The following is a 21,865-nucleotide window of genomic DNA, read 5'->3' as shown; positions in this document are numbered from 1 at the left end:
GCAGATTTTTTATTGGAAGCTATGGAGGCCAGAAGGAAGTGGCACACTGTTTTCAAGTGCCGAAAGAAAAGAACTGTCAGCCTGGAATCTTATATGCTCTGAAAATATCCTTCAGGAATGGAGGAGACTCAGGATATTCTTAGATAAAGGAAAACTAAGAGAATTTGTCACTAGCAGATCTTACCTCCTTCCCCCCAAAAATGGGTAAGGGAAGTTCTCCAAACAGAAAGAAAATGATAAAAGAATAAACCTTGGAACATCAGGAAAGAAGAAAAAACATGGTAAGCAAAAATATGGGTAAATACGATAGACTTTCTCTTTTTGAATTTTCTAAATTATGTTTGATGATTGAAGCAAAATTGTAACACTGATGTGAATTTAAATTATGTAGAGAAAATATTTAAGACAAATATTATAAACGGAACATAAAGTGGGGTACAAGGAGATAAGTTTTGTATACTTCTCTCAAACTGGTAAAATGATGACATCACTGGACTCTGATAAGTTACATTTGTATATAATTTTATGCCTAGAGCAACCACTAAGAAGCTATTCAAAAAGATATACTTAGGGGCTGGCCCAGTTGCTGAGTGGTTAAGTTCTCATGCTCCACTTCTGCAGCCCAAGGTTTTACCGGTTCGGATCCTAGGCATGGACACGGCACTGCTCATCAAGCCATGCTGAGGCAGCATCCCACAAAGCACAGCCAGAAGGACCTACGACTAGAATATACAACTGTGTACTGGGAGGCTTTGGGGAGCGGAAAAAAAAAAGACTGGCAAGAGATGTTAGCATGGGTGCCAATCTTAAAAAAAAAAAAAGAGATACACTTAAAACTATAGATAAATCAAAGTGAAATTCTAAAAAGTGTTAAAGCAATCCATAGGAAGGCAAGAAAAAGCAAGTAGAAACATAAGACAGAGAATAAACAGAAAGAAAAAACAAAATCACAGACTTATGCCCCAACACATGAATAATTACATTAAATGTAAATAGGCTAAAAACACAAATTAAAAGACAGAGTTTGACATAGTAGATTAAAAAACATGACCCAAATATATGCTGTCTACAAGAAGCTCACTTCAAATACGATTAAGCAGAGTGAAAGTAAAAGGATGGAAAAAGATATATTATGCAAATCAATCAAAGGAAATCAGGAGTGACTATATTAATATATCAGATATTAGTATAGATATCAGATAAAATAGACTTCAGGGCAAAGTAAATTACCAGGGACAGAGAAGGGTGTTATATAATGATAAAGGGTCAGTCCATCAAGAAGATGAACACATAGCAATCCCAAATATGTCTGCACCCAACAATGAAGCCACGAAATATGAGAAGCAGAAAGCAATAGAACTAAAAGGAGAAATAGACAAAAACATTTATAATTGGAGACTTCGATACCCTTCTCTCAGAAATGGACAGATCTAGCAGGCAGAAAATTAGTAAGAACATAATTGAACTCAACAGCACCATCAGTCAACTGGATATTGACCTCTATAGACTATTTCATCCAACAACAGCAGAGTACACATTCATCTCAAGCTCACATGGAATATTCACCAAGACAGACCACATTCTGGGCCGTAGAATACATCTTACCTAATTTATTTATTTACTTATTATTTATTTATTTGTTTATTGGTGAGGAAGATTTGCCCTGAGCTAACATCCATTGCCAATCTTCCTCATTTTTTGCTTGAGGAAGATTAGCCCTGACCTAACATCTGTGCCAGTCTTCCTCTATTTTCTATGTGAGATGCCTGCACAGCATGGCTGATGAGTGGAGTAGGTCCGCACCCGGGAACTGAACCCATGAACCTGGGCTGCCAAAGTGGAGCATGTGGAACTTGACTTGGCCACAGGGCTGGCCCACATCTTACCTAATTTAAAAAAAATGGAAACCATATAATGTCTGCTGTCAGACCACAATGGAATTAAACCAGAAGTCAACAACAGAGATAAAGCTAAAAAACCACAAAATACTTGGAGATTAAAACACACTTCTAAATAACACATGGTTCAAAAAACAAATCTCACCAATATTGCTGATGAACATAGATGCAAAAATCCTCAACAAAATTTTGGCAACCCAAATTCAGCAGTACATCAAAAGGGTCATACGTCATGATCAAGTGGGATTCATGCCACAGACACAGGGATGGTTCACCATCCGCAAATCAATCAATGTGATACACCACATCAACAAATTGAGAAATAAAAATCACATGATCATCTCAGTAGATGCAGAGGAAGCATTTGACAAGATCCAACAGCCATTTATGATAAAAACTCTTAACAAAATGGGGATAGAAGGAAATTACCTCAACATAAAGGCCATATATAACAAACCCACAGCCAACATCATACTCAGTGGGCAAAAACTGAGCACCATCCCCCTGAGAACAGGAACGAGACAAGGATGCCCCCCTCTATTACCACTCTTATTCAACATAGTACTGGAGGTTTTGACCAGAGCAGTTAGGCAAGAAAAAAGAGTAAAAGGAATCCAAATAGGGAGTGAAGAAGTGAAACTTGCTGTTTGCAGTCGACATGATTGTATATATAGAAAACCCCCAAAAATCCATCGGACAACTAATAAAAATAATTAACAACTACAGTAAAGTTGGAGGGTACAGAATCAACTTAAAAAAATCGGTTGCTTTTCTATACTCCAATAACTAACTTACAGAAGGAGAACTCAAGAATACAATTCCATTTGTAATCACAACTAAAAGAATAAAGTACCTAGGAATAAATTTAACCAAGGAGGTGAAGGACTTATACAGTGAAAACTATAAGACGTTATTGAAAGAAATTGATAATGACATAAAGAGATGGAAGGAGAGTCCTTGCTCATGGATTGGAAGAATAAACATAGTTAAAATGTCCATACTGCCCAAAGCAATCTACAGATTCAGTGCAATCCCTATCAGAATCCCAATGACATTCTTCATGGAAATAGAGCAAAGAATCCTAAAATTCATATGGGCAACCAAAGACCCCGAATTGCTAAGGCCATCCTGAGAAAAAAGAACAAAGCTGGAGGTATCACAATCCCTGACTTCAAATTGTACTACAAAACCATAGTGATCAAAACAGCATGATACTGGTACAAAAACAGGCACGCAGATCAATGGAACAAAACTGAAAGCCCAGAAATAAAACTACACAAATACGGACAGCTAATCTTCGACAAAGGTGCCAAGAACATACAATGGAGAAAAGATAGTCTCTTCAGTAAATGGTGTTGTGAAAACTGGACAGCCACATCCAAAAAAATGAAGGTAGACCACTATCTCACGCCGTACGCAAAAATGAACTCAAAATGGATCAAAGACTTGAAGATACGTCCTGAAACTAAAACTACTGGGAGATAATATTGGTAGTACACTCTTTGACATTGAACTAAAAAGGATCTTTTCAAATACCACATCCTCTCAGACAAGGGAAACAAAAGAAAAAATAAACAAGTGGGAATTCATCAGACTAAAGAGCTTCTGTAAGGCAAAAGGAACTAGAATCAAAACAAAGAGACAAGTCACCAATTGGGAGAAAATATTTGCAAATCATATATCTGACAAGGGGTTAATCTCCATAATATATAAGGAACTCACAACTGAACAATAAAAAAAACAAACAACCTGATCAAATGAACAGACATTTTTCCAAAGAAGTTATACAGATGGCCAATAAACACATGAAAAGATGTTCAGCATCACTAATCATCAGGGAAATGCAAATCAAGACTACACTAAGATACCACCTTATGTCTGTTAAAATGGCTGTAATCATTAAGACTAAAAATAACAAATGTTGGAGAGGGTGTGGTGAGAAGGGAACCTTCATACACTGCTGGTGGGAATGCACACTGGTGCAGCCACTGTACAAAACGGTATGGAGATTCCTCAAAAACCTAAAAATAGAACTACCATATGACCCAGCTATCCCACTACTGGGTATCTACCCAAACCATTTGACATCAACAATCCAAAGTAACATGTGCAACCCTCTGTTCATTGTAGCACTATTCACAATAGCTGAGACATGGAAGCAACCCAAGTGCCCATCGACTGATGATTGGATAAAGAAGATGTGGTGTGTGTGTGTATACACACACACACACACACACACACACACACACACACACACACAATGGAATACTACTCAGCCAGAAAAAGACAAATTCATCCCATTTGCAATAACATGGAAGGACCTAGAGGGAATTATGCAAAGCGAAATAAGCCAGTCTGAGAAAGACAAACACCAGATGTTTTCACTCATATGTGTCATATAGACAAATACATAGACAAAGAAAACAGTTCACTGGTTACCAGGGGAAGGGGGTAGGGGGTGGACACAAGGGTTGAAGGGGAGCACTTCTGTGGTAACAGTCAAGAAATAATGTACAACCAAAAAATCTAAAATCAGTAATCTAAGTTTCCACCTTAGGAAACTAGAAAAAGAAGAGCAAATTAAGTCCAAGTAAGCAAAAGAAAAGAAACAAGAATTAGAGCAGAGATCAATGAAATTGAAAACAGGAAATCAGTAGAGAAAAATCAGTGAAACTGAAAGCTGGTTCTTGGAAAAGATCAATAATGTTGCTAAGCCTGTAGTCAGGCTAACTAAGAAAGAAAGAGAGAAGACACAAATTACTAATATGAGAAATGAAAGAGAGGACATCACCACAGATCCCATGGAAATTAAAAGGATAATAAAGGAATACTATGAACAACTCTGTGCCCATAAATTTGATAACCTAGATGAAGTGGACCAATTCCTTGAAAGATGCGATCTGCCAAACTCACATAAGAGGAAATAGATGATCTGAATAGCCCTGTATGTATTAAAGAAAATGAATCAAAATTAATAACCTTCCAAACAGCACCAGGTCCATATGGGTTCACTGGTGAATTCTACCAAACATTTTAGGAATAAATTATACCAATTCTCTACAATCTCTTTCAGAGGGTAGAAGCAGAGAGAATACCTCCTAACTCATTCTGTGAGGCTAGCATTATCCTAGCACCAAAACCAGACAAAGACATTACAAGAAAAGGAAACTATGGACCAGTGTTTCTCATGAACATAGATGCAAAAATCCTCAACAAAATGTAAGCAAATCAAATCCAAAAAAGTATAAAAAGAATGATACATCATGACCAAGCGAAATTTATCCTAGTTATGCAAGACTGCTTTAACATTCAAAAAGCAGCTTTATTTCTTAATACCCGAATACTAGAAACAGCCCAGATGTCCTTTAGCAGGTAAATGGTTAAAGTATAGTACCTTCATATCATGGAATACTATTCAGCAATAAAAGGAATGAACTATTGGTGTTTGCAACAACTTGGGTGGATCTCAAGGGCGTTATACTGAGTGAAAAAAATGAAAAAGCCAATCTCAAAAGGTCACATACTGTGTAGTTCAATTTATATAACATTCTCTAAATGGCAGAATTATAGAGATGGAAAACGTTAGTGGTTGCCAGGGGTTAAGAAGGGGTGCTAAGTGTTGGGGCAGGGGCAGGGGCAAGTGGGAAGTAGGGTGTGGGCACCATGAGCGATCCTTGTGGTGATAGAATGTTCTGTATCTTCACTGTACCAATGTCGATATCGTGATTGTGATCTCATACTATAGTTTCGTAAGATGTTACCATGGAAGAAACTGGGTAAAGTGTACAAAGGATCTCTGTGTATTATTTCTTAGAAATGCATGTGAATCTACAATGATCTCAAAACATTTAATTTTAAAAAAATGCATTTTGCCTAAAAGATCAACAACTGTCTTCTTCCCACCTGTGCCCCATTGACAATTTTATAGACTTATTGTACCAATGTGATTTTCCCAGACAATGCATATTCTTAATTTTCACTGAAATTCTCCGAGAGTAAAAATGGAGAATGAATTAGGGTAGGGAGAATAAATGTGTTATTAGGACACTTGAATTAAATTATTGTGCTGTTCATTTCCTGCCTCATTTACCAAAAGCAGAATGAAATAGAAAATTGAAGCCATTATCTAAGTAATCCACACGCGTTGTGTTGGACCCTCACATCTCCAGAAAGGAATGCCGGAAAAGTCTTTTTTCAGTAAGGCTTTAAATCTCTTGGATTTCTCTAAGCTTCGGTCAGAAACACAGGCTGACTTTTCCAGATGCAAAGCATCTAATTGAAAACTAGAATGTTTGAAATTTGAAATGTTGGATGGAAGGGGGTGAGGAAGTTATATAATTCCTTCTCAAGTGTTTCTGGAGCAGAGCTCAGGAATAATCTTTTCAGAGCATCTGACATGTTGAAAAGGCTCTCACCTTCCAGGATTGTGCATAACGGTGCACGTGCTAGTATTGCATCAACTGAGGGAACGTTGAATTGTCAGTAATGACTTGGGTCCTTAGTAATGATTGTCTTAAATACCCTCTCTTGCTGCAGTGCTTTGGAATTTATAAAGTGTTTTGTCTTGTCCTCCAGTCCCTATCTTTCCATCTCCATTTATGATTCATCTGCCTCCTAACCCCAACTGCCCAAAAGATGTGTATTCTACACTTTTAGAGCTGTTTGAAGTTAGGACGTATCTTTTTGTTTCTTCATGTTTTTTACATATCCTCTTTCCCCAACGTTTTGGGCCCTGTGGGGTCTTCCTAATTTTTCAAGAACCATCTTTTCTCTGATGTTTTCCCTGATGTTATGTTCCCTGCTTCCTCACCCTGAGAAGTGTTCCACATTCCTTTCTCTCCACTCCCCTAATATACAGTAACTCCTGTGCTGTGAAACCCGTCCCATAGGATGTAAGGCTTGTTTTCTCATGTCTGCACTTTAGACTCTGATTTCCTCCAGGGAAATGATTTTACTCCATTCACCTTTGTGTTCCAAGATCTGTCAACAATGCATGGCACATATTTGGTGCTCGGTAAGTAAATGAGTTAGAGTAAATATGAACATTTTTATTTTCACATCAAGATTTGGAGATTTGGAAATTTAGAAGATGTTCTCAGGGTGCACAGCTGATAGGGAGATGCTAGAGCTGAAATTCGGGTACCTTGACTCCAAGGATGATGGTTTCTCCATCTGGGTGCCTGGCCCATTGGAGTTAGTGTACCTTCACCAGGTCCACCTTACTGGAATGAAAGGAGCCATATGTTTTCACAGGTCTTTGCTGATTCATGACTACAAATGGGAAATAGCACATGTAGAGATTAAAAGCACTGACTGGAGCAAACTGCCTATGCTCAAATGCCAGCTTCTTAGCTGTTGCTAATGCCTGACTTCTCCCTGCCTCGTGTGTAAAATGAAGGTAATGGTACTCGTCTCATATGGTTGTCGTGGAGTTAAACTAGCTACTATGTGTAAAACATGTAGAACAGTGCCCAGCACGTCAAGCACTCTGTGTATTTGCTATTATCATATATGTTTGCTGTTATTAAAAATGGAGAAATGAAGAATTCCTTAATACATGTGAAAATGTAAGAACTCTTTTAGCTCACAGGCTATAAGAAAACAGGCAACAGGCTGGTTTGGCCTGTGGGCCATATTTTGCAAATGTGCAATATAGATTATTGATTCATGAGGGGGTTGCAAAATGATGATATTCTAATTTTGTTGTTTAAGATATTTCGTGTTTTAGCTGCAATACTTCTAAAAAGAGATGCTTCCTCCTCATTGATTATTTGGTAATCGTTTGGTACAACTTACAAGTTACAAATGTTATAATACTGTTCAGTCACCTACTCAATCATATGAATATTCTCTTATGACGTATCACTTTTGTATAATACTGGACATGAGATCTGTGCTTAGAAAAGTACATTGTGGTACCTACATAATACTTCACTTTTGTATGCTTTAGTTTTACAAGTACTTCAATTAGAGTTGAGATCCCACATTCTCTGACTTGGACCTGTGTTTTTTCCCCTCACTCTCATGCTGCCTCCCTACTCTCTCAGTGGGTACTGCTCTTGTATTATGAGCCCCTCTGCTTAGGGTGGCATCTGCTACTTCCTGGAAGCCCAGTGGAGTGGCTTCCTGCTCACATCTACTGATCCCTGTGCACTGGCCGATGGCCATGCCATGGAAGGATATAGTTAATGTTTGTGTCATTTATAGCTGAACTAGCAGAGCCTAGCTATCCATTACTCAGCAAACCTATCTCCAATTTGGATGACCCCTTTTTTAAGGCAGTAGTATAAATAGTTCCACATTAAATATCATGTAGAGTTTGGAATGTCAATGAAAGAAAATACAAGAGTCTCACCTTAATTGGCAGTTTCACTTTACACGGTTTCGGTTACCTATGGTCAACTGCAGTCTGAAAATAATGCTACGTCACAATGCCTGTGTCATTTGCCTCACTTCATCTCATCATGTGGGCATGTATCATCTCACATCATCAGAGGAAGAAGGATGAGTACGGTCCAGTAAGATATTTAGAGAGAGAGAAACCATGTCATATAACTTTTACTACAGTATACAATTGTATTTTATTATTATTGTCAATCTCTTACTGTACCTAATTTATAAACTAAACTTTATCATAGGTATTTATGAATAGGAAAAAATCATAATAGATATTTAGAGTTTGGTACTATTCTTGGTTCCAGGCGTCCACTGGGGGTCTTGGAATGGATCCCCTGTGGATAAGGGGGGACCACTGTGATCTCTAAAGGGCAAAGTAAGTTGCTTATGGAGACTTTTAAAAAGCACCTGCAAATCATTTAGGTGTTAATGATGTCTCCTTTTTTCATGAAAAACAAAACTTCTTTAATGATACTGGTGTTCGAATTATAACTTTCTCCTTTTCAGTAGTGGCTTCCCTGAGTGTAATTGTGTCTGTGTGACTGAGGAAATCAAACGGCTGAGTTAGAGTTCTGATTTCATTACAGAAGAAGAAGAAAGAATCATGGACTTCATTAGGTGGAGTTGTGTTTTGAAGTTAAATTTAATATAAATTTTGAGTAAAGTGTTTTCCTCACCCTTTGGATTACAGAGTAGCAGTTAGACTTTGACTTCACCACACGACCGTTGTTGCGCTTCCACACTTACTGATAGTGTAGTTGCACTTTAATTGCTGGGAAGTAGGCCAGGTCCTATTCTAGGGTGGTGGAAGACCAGGCGGGACTTCTTTGGGAACTGCCGGTGTTCTGTACTTCATCACCGAAGGACGGTGTAGAAGAGGTGGAATTTGACAAGGTTGAGGATGTCTGCCTTTTCCAAATCTTAGAACACGACGGTGAGAATCTTCAGAGGTGAGAATCTGCAGCACAGGTCAGCTTGACGACTGCTGGCTCCAAGTGGTTGGACGCCCTCTTGGGGAGCAGTTCTCTCAGTCCTGGGCTCATGGAGACAGAGGCAGAAACAGTCAGATGAAAATGACCCCTGCTAAGTCCGTAATTAGCCAGAAGGGACTTTTGACATTTTGACTTATGCCTTCTCTCCAGCTTAGATTTATTTTTTGGATGTCCTAGAAGGTAAACCATATGAATATGGGTTAAAATTTAGCCTGCTTCCTCAGGCTTAAGTTGAATGCCTCTGTCTATTATTCTAATGGGAAATTTTAGAACAAAACAAATATTCATTCACTAGTTTCAAATTTTCTCATTCAGAGAATGTGTGGGGAAAATGATGTCCAAACTATCGTAGTTTAAAGTCATTGCCCACATTAGAATACACCGATATCCTTGGGTTTTAATGGACTGCTGTTAGGATAGTTCTTTCTCTGGAATACAATGTAGATTTTGTCCCAGTGAAGCATATTTTAAGGAATATAGAGTAGTCTTCATTAGAATCTTGAGATGGAGTAATTTATCCACCAAAAAAAGAGCAGTCTTTTGTCTTAAGAGTGTGGGTAGTGATTTTTTTGTAATAGCCGTGAAACCTTTGTACATGGCTAGAGACTAGTTTTCTCTTGTTTGTTTTGTTTTTTTTTTTTTGGAGGAAGATTAGCCCTGAGCTAACATCTGTTGCCAATCCTCTTTTTGCTGAGGAAGACTGGCCCTGAGCTAACATCCATGCCCATCTTCTTCTATGTGTGGGATGCCTACCACAGCATGGCATGCCAAGCGGTGCCATGTCCGCACCCAGGATCCGAACTGGCAAACCCCTGGCCGCCGAAGCGGCACTTAAATGCTGCGCCACCGGGCCGGCCCCATAGTTTTCTCTTTTTAAAAATGTAAGTAACAGCTTTATGACAAGCTCTGTAACATCTGGAAAATTCTGTTAGCACTTAGCCCATTTCAGGTGATTGAAGATGTTTACATGACTGAGGGTAATGATAATTAAAAAATGTGTCTAAAAATGTTTTAAAGATATATGTGTAGAACATTAGGTTTTCTGTTTTATAAGATGCGCCGCAATTACAAAGATACAACTTTGAAGTGGGTGCAAGGCTGATGTCTGACATAAGGTAGTGGTGTTTCTGGACTTAAGTGCTTTTTTTAATGCTGGGTAACCCACATCAGGAAATGAGAGCTTTCTTTTTGTCTTTTGGGCATTTGCCAGATCTGTACAAAGCATGAAACATCTGCAGATGTCTATTTAAGGCAGTTCCTTTATGCCCTGTAATAGAATGTTTTAATCACTTGTCTATTATGCAGTTGTGTGAAAGCTCCTTTAGTTTTGCTACTCTGTTTTAGAGCTGGGTCTCCCAGCACTTGGCAGGTGCTTTCCCTTTGGGAGTGTTGCTGATAAGCACAAAGGGCATTGGTGAAGTGTAGAAAGTGATGTTTAATTTTAATGCATAGCCCTCTATTGAGTTTGATAAAAGGCAAAAAAAGTTCTAGTGATTCCTCAAAATTTCAGAGGTCTGTTTTTTCCCACAAGGGTCATTTTGGGACCGTGAGACCAAACTTAAGAGTTTTCTGAACTTGAGCCCTTTTGATTTTTAAAATAAAAAACAGTCACATCTCTTTCTAATAATATATTTGATCATTTAGAATGCTTTCTGTGAAGGAAGTTGTGGTGTTAGGTTCCGGAATGTGAAGGCGGCAGCAAACAAGAGTGGATTAAGAAGGTGATGGGAACGCCAAATGTACAAGGCTTGGGAACTTTTTAGAAATGAAGTTTTCTTGTGCTCAGTCAGGGTTAGTCATGCTTTCCAAGCGGATCCATTGCTAGAGATTAGCTAAACAGATGGGATGAAAGTCAAAATATGAGCTTGGGTTTTTTATATAAATTTTGGTAAAGGGCTTAAGTTCTAAGAATGTGGCGTTGTCCTACAAAGAGCTACTTATATTTTTGGGATGCCTTTGTATCCCACTCTCGTATAACAATGCATAGCACAGAATAGGCACTGAGTAAATACTTATTAAATGAGTAAGTAATGATGCAGCCTATTTTACTTGTTATATATGGTTTTTTTTTTTGGCTTAATGAAGTGTATCTCTAAATATTGCCATAAAATAATGTGAGTTAATGCTAATGAAGATACCTTTCAGTCGGCATTAAATTAGACTTTAAGGATTATTTCAGCTATACATAATTGCAGTAATACTGTGTAAGCACAGTATTTCTTTTCTTTCTTAGGAATTAATGCAGGACAGTTATTTGCATGGGAAGATGCTATATTCTGGATCAGTGAAGCTACCGGATGAATGGGTTAAATCTTTCAGATCAACATTGACATTTTTTTCTTGTAAACTTCTTCGATTTTCCATATAAATATAAAGCTTCAATACTATTAATCAAAATTCCACGTAGAAGTCTTCTGGTAAAACCTGCAGAATTATCCTGCGGTTTCTTTGGAGGAATAATAAAATAACAAAAGCTAGTTATAGGAGGGAGGAATGGTGGTGAGGGGAGAAGACAGTAGCCATATTAGCTGTTTGAACGTATTGCAGGTGCAGTCAGCACTGTACCTCTGGGGTGAGATCAGATTGGTCAGTGGCCAGAGTTGGAGTTCATAGTGTGAGCTCTGTGACAAAGAAGGTTCTGCAATGGGGAAGAGGCAAATTATCCCATTAATGTCCCACAAATTATGAGATAATTTGTTACCAGTTAGAAAAAAAAAACAGTTTATGGCTTTATGTTACATCAGAAGAAATTCCAGATGGATAGTATTTAATTGTTACTTATAAAATCAAGCCACATAAACACTAAAATAAAATAGAAACAAATGTTTATCAAACTTCTAGAATGAAAAGTACTTTTTAAATGTCTAAGTTTTAGGGGCCGGCCCTGTGTAGTGGTTGGGTTCAAGGGGGTTTTGTTGTGGCAGCCCAGGTTCAAGGTTTAGGATCCTGGGTGTGGACCTAACACCACTCATCAGCCATGCTGTGGTAGCAACCCACATACAAAATAGAGGAAGACTGGCACAGATGTTAGCTCAGGGTTAGTCTTCCTCAAGCAAAAGTTTTAGGAACAAATTACAAAAAGAAAGATACATTGGATAAGAATAAATTAAACTTAGGTAAATTAAAAATAAAAACAGACTGGGAAAATCATTTGCAGTCTGAAATATATATATATTTTAATATATATGTATTAAGTGTATTTGCAGTCTGAAAATATAGAAAAATTAGTATTGTGAGTTGATCGGGATATGGAAACTGTCCCTGTGGAGCTGGGGTGTGTCACTCTAGCACGTGGATGTATTCACCAATCTGGAAGTTTTGGGGATTTTTCTGTAGGCTTAATCACATAGGCCTGATTGATCAATAGCTTCATTTCCTGCCCCTCTCCTCTCAGGGGAATTGGGGTTGTAAGACTGAAAATTTCAGGCTTCTAAATCATACCTTTGACTTTCTGGTGACCAGCCCCCCCATCCAGGAGCCACCCAGAGTCACCTCATTAGAACAAAAGATGCTCCTAGTGCTCTTATCACTTACGAAATTACAAGATTTTAGGAGCTCTGTGTCAGGAATCAGGGGCAGAAATCAATATATACATTCTTATTATTTCACAAGGTTCTTCCACGTTGTAGCACTTATCAGTAGTTCCTTTGTTTATTTTGTTGAGTAATATTCCATTGTATGGATAGACCACATTTTGTGTATCCATCCACCATTTGATTGACTTTTGAATTGTTTCCAGTTTATCTTTATTATGAATAATGCTGCTAACATTTGTGTACATATCTTTGTGTGGACAGATTTTTCATTTCTCCTAGGTAGAGTCCTAGGAATGTAATTGTTGGATCACATGGTAAGATTTTGTATAAGAAACTGCCAAAGTGGCTGTTTCTAGCAGCATTGTATGAGGGTCCCACTTGTTCCACAGCCTCACCAACACTTAGTGTTTATTGTCATTTTGATTATAGCCATCATAGCAGGTGTGAAGTGATATCTCACTGTGGTTTTAATTTTTTTCCTTTTTTTTTTAAGATTTTTTATTCTTTTCCTTTTTTTCTCCCAAAGCCCTCTAGTACTTTCTACTGTGTATTTCTTAGTCGTGGGTCCTTCTAGTTGTGACATGTAGGACGCCACCTCAGCATGGCCTGATGAGCCGTGCCATGTCCACACCCAGGATTCGAACCAGCAAAACCCTGGGCCGCTGAAGCAGAGCGTGAGAACCTAACCACTCGGCCACGGGGCCAGCCCTTAATTTTTTTTCCAATTTTTTTATTGTGGTAAAATACACATAAAATTGACCATCTTAGTTGTTTGTAAGTGTATAGTTCAGTGGTGTTAAACACATTCACATTGTTGCACAACCATCACCACCATCCATCTCCAGAACTCTTTTTATCTTGTAAAACTGAAACTCTATACCCACTAACAATAACTTCCCCATTCTCCTCTTTCCCCAGCTCCTGGCAATCACCATGCTACGTTCTGTCTCTATGACTTGAACTACTCTAAGTACCTCATATAAGTGGAATCATGCTATATTAGTTTTTTTGTGATAGGCTCATTTTTCTTAACATAATATCCTCAGCGTTCATCAGTGTTGCAGCATATGTCAGAATTTCCTTCCTTTTGGAGGCTGAAGAATATTCTATTGTATGTGTATGCCACATTTTGCTTATCCATTCATCTGTTGAAGGATACTTAGATTGCTTCCATGGTTTAGCTGTTGTGAATAATGCTGCTGTGAATGTAGGTGTACAATTATCTCTTTCATTGTGGTTTTAATTTGCATCTCCCTAATGACTTATATTGAGGCTACAAAGTGCTTTTAAAAATTCACATTTTAATCTTTTCTTTAAACTCTTAACCTATAATATTTCTCACTGTAACCAAACAGAAGAGTAATTTGACAATATATTAGCATCTGGGGTAGGGAAATTATGGGCTCTGGATAGAACTGACTTGAATTTAATTAGATGCTAAAAAGAATGCATTCATTGAAAATAAACATTAATTTAGTCAGTTGTTGATAAGTTTTTTCCTGTTGGTTTAAAAATATTGCTATTTTTCAGTTTCTTCTTATTCCCTGGCATTTCCCTTTTTTGCTAAGAAATCAAGTATGGAGATTTGAACCCTGTATAAAACTAGATCATAGAGAAACCTGGCTATCTAGATAAGAAGGTTAAACTCATTAGCAAGTCACTACTTTAACCCCAAATGGTTTGGCAGATTGTTTTAATAATCTGCCATATTATTACATCTGCATATTATTACTGTAGATCTTGTTACTGGCCTTGTTTATATAGCACGCTGTTACTTTGTTGTGTTAAATTGGAGTGTATTGTTGATTCCGTTAGAAGCAACCAGGAAAAAGGTCTTCTACTGGCTAGTTAGTGCTTTCTTCTTAGCAGGTATCTGTGTTCTAATCCAGCACAGCTTCATGGAAGTTGTTGAGGCAGTGTTGAGAACTATGATTGTCATTTCTTTGTGTTGAGAATAGGGAAAAGGAGAAAGTTTTTCTCCAGCTAGGTAAAATTAGGCAATAGGCTACCAGTCTTCTCTTCTGTATCTTCCCTGTCATCCTCTTTTCTGAAGAGCCTTCCACTTCTGCTCTGGACTCTACCTTTCAGCTTCCTGAGGGAGCTTGTTTTCATACTTCTTTCCACTTCCGCTAGTTCTTCCTTTAACTCTGGTATCCTTCCTGTCTGACTTTTTACCTTCTATTTAGACAGCTTCCTTGAAGGAAGGGTCCCCATTTTTCACCTTCTTTCTTTCCACATCACTCCCAGAAGTTTTGTTTCACTGTTAAGGTGACCTTCTCTAGTATGATTAATGACGTGTTTCTAACCAGGTGTATATACCTTTATTAACTGTTGGTTCTTGACTTTTTTATTTCATGTTATTGATCACTCTTGTCTTCTTGCAATCAGCCCTTGCTTTGACTTCTCTGTTATTCTGTTTGAATGACTCCCCTTCTGCCATTCTCTCTCTCCAGTCTTAGTTTGTTGTCTTCTTGCTGAATCTTATCTGTGCTTTACTTCTTGTACTTCACTTCTGCTAAATTAGTTCCTCAAAAGATTTGTTGGTGATTCTCCAGAGCTGGCGAGATAACCAGGACTTGTCTTTGTTTCACCAAACTTAACTCTGCCTGTGATAATGCCCAAAGTTCCTTCTCCCCAATACAAAATTAATAGTTCCTCTCTCTGTACCTCTGTGATACTTTATTCACACTCTTGGTAGAGTAGATATCACATTGTATTTTCCTTGGTTTGTATTCATCCGTTGTCCTAGGCTTTGAACCACTTGAGACACTACTGTCTTTTTCGTGTAAGTCCCTAACATAACCTCTTACACAGGGTAGACACTCTATAGAGGTTGAATGGGATAGGCCTTCTAGTACTCATTACTCAGTACTCATCACCCTGATATTCTCCTGAACCAGAAACACTGGCATCCAGCCTTTCCCATTCTCTGTACACATAGCCTGCCTTTTGCTAATTTAGTTATTCTTGTCTTGATCCACATGTCTGTCTTTATGCCAGTACCACCACACTGCCTTGATTACTATAGCTGTGTAGTAATTTTGAATTTTGAAAGTATGAGTCTTCCAACCTGTTCTTCTTTTTCAAGACTTTTATCCTATTCTCAGTTCACTGCATTTCTAGCTTCTGGTAGCTTATTCTTGTTATTGGTTCTTAAGAAATATGCCTCTCTGGATGGAGCAGGTGGAGTTTCAGTTGAACCCAAGTATCTTTTTCTGTGGCTTCCTTCTTTTTCTGATCCTTTTCCTGTGCACATTTCAAGAAGATAATTCTGTTTTTAGAGTGTTTAACATGCTCAATTTGCACATTAACTCTTATGGTAAGACTTGTTTGTTTACAGCAGTGTCAACAGTGTGCAGTGTGTGATGCGACATTGTAGACCCTTCCAGTTTTGCCGTAATACAATTTGTGTGGCATCCCTTTTTGAAAGTTCCCATTCCTTTGATGTCTAAAGTGCCACCTTTTTTGGCCATATACTAAAGGAATCATTCTATGTTTTCCCAAGGGCCTAGAGTATATTTGCTGGATCAAATCTTTCCTCTTGTATTGGTCATTTAAGTAAAATATTGGCTGAAAGGCCTCTATTGGACTTTTCAAAGCTGAATTATATGTTAATGCTGTGCAGGGAAGGGAGTAGTTCAGAGTTCTCTATAGTTGCTCTCTCTGTCCATTGGAATCTTTTGGTTGCAAACAACAGAAAGCAATTCTGGCCAACTTAAGTCAGAAAAGGGAATTATTGAAAGGCTATGAAATAGATAAAAGGAAAACAGATTATTTAGGTCTTGGAAAGAACAGGGGTATTAGTCACAGTCTCCTCAGATTGTCTTTCTTGGGATGAATCTTTTCCAGCTGCTTTTTCATGCTTGTGTCATTTTGTTCAAGATTCCCATATCTGGGGTAGAGAGTCTGCCTGGCCTAATTTGGGCCTGTGCCCACCTTGGGCCAGTGGAAGTCAGGGCTTCCTTATTCAGTCTCACCAAAGGAGAACAGAGGTTTCAGTACTAGAAAAGCGAAAATGGATCAGGGAAAAACAATATATGTCCGTTATGAGGGCTTTACCTAATTTGTGGTTCATCCCTTTTTAAAAACAAAGGTAATTCAGATCCCATTAGTCCTGGCACCCAGTGCCTGATTAGGTACACCAAGACAGCTAAGATGGATTCCTTTTAAAGAACTTCCAGTATGTAGTTGTTTTGATAGAAGAGTGTTAAAAAGGAGAGAGAGACAGACAAAAGGAAAGAAAGAAGAGTTCTGCACTCTGATACTGAATAGAGATGTAGCTGGACTTCAGGGAAGGTCGTGATCAGTGTGAAGTAGAGAATACTTTATTAGTCTGGAAAATGGAAGGGAGTAGTAAGGATGTTCTAGATCATATAATAAATGGTATTTTAAGAAATAGGTCCTCACACTAAAAAATGTTTCCAAGCTGCTGTTTCCAGGAGGTGCTGGGTTACATGATGGTGATGTAATTCACTACTTTGTAATCTTGCAACTTAACTATAAACACCAAAAAAGGTTTCTTCAGTACATATCTCAGGAACACTTCACTATACATTCCCTTAAAAATTAATTCCTGCTTGTGAGGCATAAAGATAGATTGAGGAAAATTATTCATCTGAGACCTCTATGTCATGGCCATCTCTAACTGAAAAGTAAACCAAGTTTAATCACATGGGCCCTGAAGAAGGTGCCAGAGCATCAGAAATCACAGCCGGTGCTGATAAGCTGTTAAAGGGAAAACGATGAAAAGCTGTAATTCATGTGAGCCTCATCCTCCCATGAGAGAATATGCTGCTGCTTTCTCCTGTGAACCTCCACGCTCCCCTGGACACAACTCGTAAGGTCCAGAACTTCCTGTCTCCCTGCCCAGATTCAACCTGGCTTAAGCAGGTAAATTCCTTCTGAGGGAGAGAATTAGTATCCCTCTGGGGCTCCCTGCCATTTAAAAGAGTACTTTTAACTTTTGGTTCTTTAAAAAAATGATTATGACTGAAGCAAATGGCCGATGTTAACTATTATATAAATTTAGAGAGCCAGTTGAGGACAGTGGCTGATATTTGGCAGGATTAAATGGGAGTCATGATAATAGAGGCTTTGATAGCAATGGAATCTGGGCTAAGCTTTCTCTGAGGCAAGGCTCAGGATCATAGAATCCCAAAATGGCAGAGCTGAAAGAGACTGTAGAGAACTAACCAGTCCGCTTTCATTAGAAGTCATGACAGTTTGCATCCAGGTTGCAGTGCTGTGGTATTCTGTCTCTCAGAAAGAAGCACCCCTCACTTTGTAAACTACCCTAATCAGTGTCATAAACTGCTAAGGGACAGGAAGTTCCAAATTGCAGCCTAGTGGAGACCAAACGCAACCTTCCCAGAATCTCTGGGGACCTGGCCTTGGCCATGCACCACCAGAGATGCTGCTGTGGACTCCGCTGGACATTTATCCTCTATGGAGGAGTCATGGGCCAAATCATTTTCAGTCTGAATATACAGACTTTGTCAGAATTATAGAGGTCTTTGGAATATGGGGAAACCTCACTCTCCGTGTGGAGAACTTTGAATGATGGTGACAGACATTTGTGTAGTGTTGCATGGTTTACGAAGGACTTTTCTCCTATGCCGTTTTGTTTAATCCCCACGGTTTTTGGAGATAGGCTTGATTATCATCATCCTCTTTTTTCAAATGAGCAAAGTGAGCCTTAGAAAATAGTTGTCTAGTCACATAGCTGGTTAGTAAAGTGGCAGAGCTGAAATTAGGACCTGGATCCTAGAATTTCAAATCCCCTGCCTTTCCTTTGGCATTCAGCTGCTTCTGGATAATCCATTCAGTAGCGGGGGACAAAAACCTTGATCTGTTTATTCTGAAACCAAGGAAATTGCCAGTCGTTTTACAGGTTTTATGTGCCCAGTTACTGAGGAGAGGAGAGGAAGGGGAGGGGAAGAATGCCGGCTCCTGGCAGGGATCCCGTGGAAAGACTGTCAGAGCTGCTGTTTCCTGTGTGTTCACTTGCTGCTTACTGCCCTCCGCGTCGTCTTGGGAATGAGTCAGACCGACTGACACCACTCTGTGCCTCTGGAGTCTACACCCTGATTCTCAGTGACCTGTCACCCCTTCCTTCAGTTTTTAGCATGGAGTTCTTTGATTAGAGTTGCGAGAGGACAGCTTTCTCTGAAGAAATGTATCTTCCCTTTTTTCTAGAGGCAGAAACTATTATACGGATGGGGTGATAAATACTAGTTATTTGTGACGGCTTGCCATTACAGCTAGTGCATTGTTTATTTATCACCATGGATTATTTTGCCAAGTGCTTTGTGTACAAAGCTTCCTTAATTTCTGGATGATTCGTCAACTACAGTACTTGACATCCACTGCCATTGCAGCTGAGAGGAGTGTGCTGGATTATAAAATCCAGAGCCCAGGTGGCAGCCAGCCTGACCAGATGCATGATGTGGTGCCTTCAGGAGGCTGTCAGATACTCTGGTAACCAGAGGAAGTGAGTTCTTTAGGTAAGGAATACACAAACTGTTGTTGAGTAGCTCCTGCATATAGAGAGACACCAGCAACATCAGCGTTACCTGCAAGCTATTGGAAATACAGAATCTTGGGCCCTACTCTGGACCTACTGAATCTGAATTTGCATTTTACTGAGATCCTCAGGAGGATTCATGGAATATGGAAGTCTGAGAAACACTGGTATAGTGGGTATTGTTGGTTGCTTATCAGCATGCATTTCCCTCTCTTTTCTTAATAACAAAATGCAGATTTTTTTCAGTTATTACCCCCTTACCCCTAGACACCCATGTGAATCTGTCCTTTGTCTAAGCTGATCAGAGCATGGTTTTCCCTCTGTGACTGTTGGATGGTCCAGGGGTTGTAGTCATTTGACCTAGGTTGGCCCAGTCATCAGGAAAGACTTATTCTTTGTTTAGTGTAGGCATTTTCTGTCACATCTAGCAGGAGAGAAAAAATAATGAAGCATGTTCTTCATAATAATAATTAGAATGAATCTTTGAATAATGAAGATGGCCTCTTATTTCCACTGGCAGCCATCCTGTAACCACGAGAGGATCCGTCTTGAAATGAATCTGACACTGAAGTTGTCAGAGCAGAGAGATGGAAGGAACTTGGATTCTTGCTTCTGGCGTTGAGCTGCTGATTTACCCTGCACCTGGATATCTCCCTGCCTCGGATCTCCCAATTATGTGTGATAAGTTTTCTCATGGTTTATGCCAGTTTGGCTTTGGGTGTTTTTTATTACTTGCAGCTGAAAGCATCCTAATATATGCAGACATGGGAATGGATGCCAGATGCACAGGCGTTGTACATGCTGATCCTCCTGTAAAATATCTACTTTTTCAGATGGTTATGGGTTTTTCTCCTTATCGTATTAATAATGCTTTCACCCTGTGGTGATCCTTAACTTGTTCAGATGAGGGTTGGTGTTGGGAGAGGAAAGTCATAAGAAAAGTAAGAAGAATGGGAAGGCTGAGCCAAGAGAAGGCAAACTCAGCAGTACTTACGCTAGGCTATAGAGTGTGTGAGGCTGTCGAGCCTGCTGGCTGGAGTGCTGATCCGTGTTGTGCCCCTGATTTGGTGTTTGGACTTCAGTTTCCTCATTTGTAAAATGAAAAAAACGATAGAAATAGTGGAGGTGGAAAAGCTTTGAAAATCTGACTCTTTTTTTTCTTAGTTTCTCATTTTTGACTGTTTTTGTTTTTTCCTTATTTATTGTGGTGTAGAACATACATAATATAAAGTTTACCATTTCAACCATTTTTAAGTGTACAATTCACTGGCGTTAAGTTCACATTAACAATGTGTGCAACCATCACCACTATTTCCAGAACTTTTTAAACACTTTCTAGCAAACAGAAAGAGCTTGGACTATTAGATACCTAATAGCTACAGCTACAGGAGTGGGAAGAACATCACTGTGGGATTCTTGTTGCAATATCTCTGAAATATACTGGAAGATAATCATAGATTTAAAGTTGATTACCCTTTCTTTCCTTGAGATTGTTCCGTCAGCCCACCAGAGCATGTATGCATTTTTGTAATACTCAGAGTGCTTTTGCTGTGCTGGTATTTCTCATCCTTTTTAAGATGTGACTTAGTCAAATTGGCTTAGCTCCTTTTACATCAACTGTGAAAAAATTTTAAGAACACATTTAAAGGGAGGAAAGTAACACTGCAAAAACTGCCAAGGGGCCTGATGCAGCGTTCAATTCCCACCGCCAGGACCGACTGAGCAGGGAGCTAACATCTTTTCAGGGAGCCCTTCTGGATGGCATAGTTTATATCCCCTTACGGTCAGAGCTTGTGTGGAAAGGCTTCTTCGGAAAGCCCCGAGATAGATCATTGTAACACTCCTTGACTTCTCCAGTTGTTAGGAATGCTGGTCTAGAGATTGTGGGAATTGGTTCCTGAGAATTTTAAAATGTCCTTAGCAGCGTTAAAACATTTGAAAATAACTTGTAAAGTATATTATTCTCAAATAATTCACATTACATGTAATTGAAAAAATTTCATGTGATTTCTTACTTTGTAAATGTGAGTTGATTTTAATTGCCTATGATTTATAATTACTTATGTTCCATAGGAGAAAGAAAATAAAACTTTCTAAGTGTGGTCTTATAATTGACTATCTTAACTTCCAAAACTTTTACTTTATTTGTAGCACAGTATTAGTTTTGTATTACATTAGAAACTACTTCACATTTATGAAAGGGCATGATAAAAATCTAATCTCTTAATAAGGATCACATTCTTCACATTTAAAAGAATTTTTTCTTGACTTTTTAAAACATCCTGTTACCGTCTACCCTCAAATGAAACTTATGTGAAATTGAACATATTCTGTGATATGGTTGCTGTGGAATCTGGAGAGTCTTCTTCATGCATTTGTGAGCAGTGTGTGTGTTCTTTTATAATAATATTTTCAGTGATTGATCAACATTTAAACAGACAGTTATAAAGTGGTCTGACACTAAAGCAGCATTGAAAACCGTTATTTGACAATCATTTGTTCTACAGATATTGGTACCAG

At 38.7% G+C, this 21,865-nt stretch overlaps 1 protein-coding gene across 3 annotated transcripts in view; it reads left to right on the top strand.

Moving 5' to 3' along the window:
* Positions 1 to 21,865, top strand: part of LIMS1 (LIM zinc finger domain containing 1) — a 158,399-nt gene that overhangs the window by 12,003 nt on the left and 124,531 nt on the right. The window contains exon 1 of one of the 3 annotated variants that reach the window (XM_070511511.1): positions 9,129 to 9,244. The exons of the other annotated variants lie outside the window; for them this stretch is intronic. The gene's annotated coding sequence lies outside the window, so the exon portion shown is untranslated. Of the gene's footprint in view, positions 1 to 9,128; positions 9,245 to 21,865 lie in introns of those variants that run through there. 3 annotated transcript variants of the gene reach the window in all.

Source organism: Equus asinus, chromosome 6 (genome assembly GCF_041296235.1).
Source record: "Equus asinus isolate D_3611 breed Donkey chromosome 6, EquAss-T2T_v2, whole genome shotgun sequence".
Lineage (NCBI taxonomy): Eukaryota > Metazoa > Chordata > Mammalia > Perissodactyla > Equidae > Equus > Equus asinus.
Note: the sequence above shows the minus strand (reverse complement) of the source record. Positions and strands in the feature narration are given on the sequence as shown.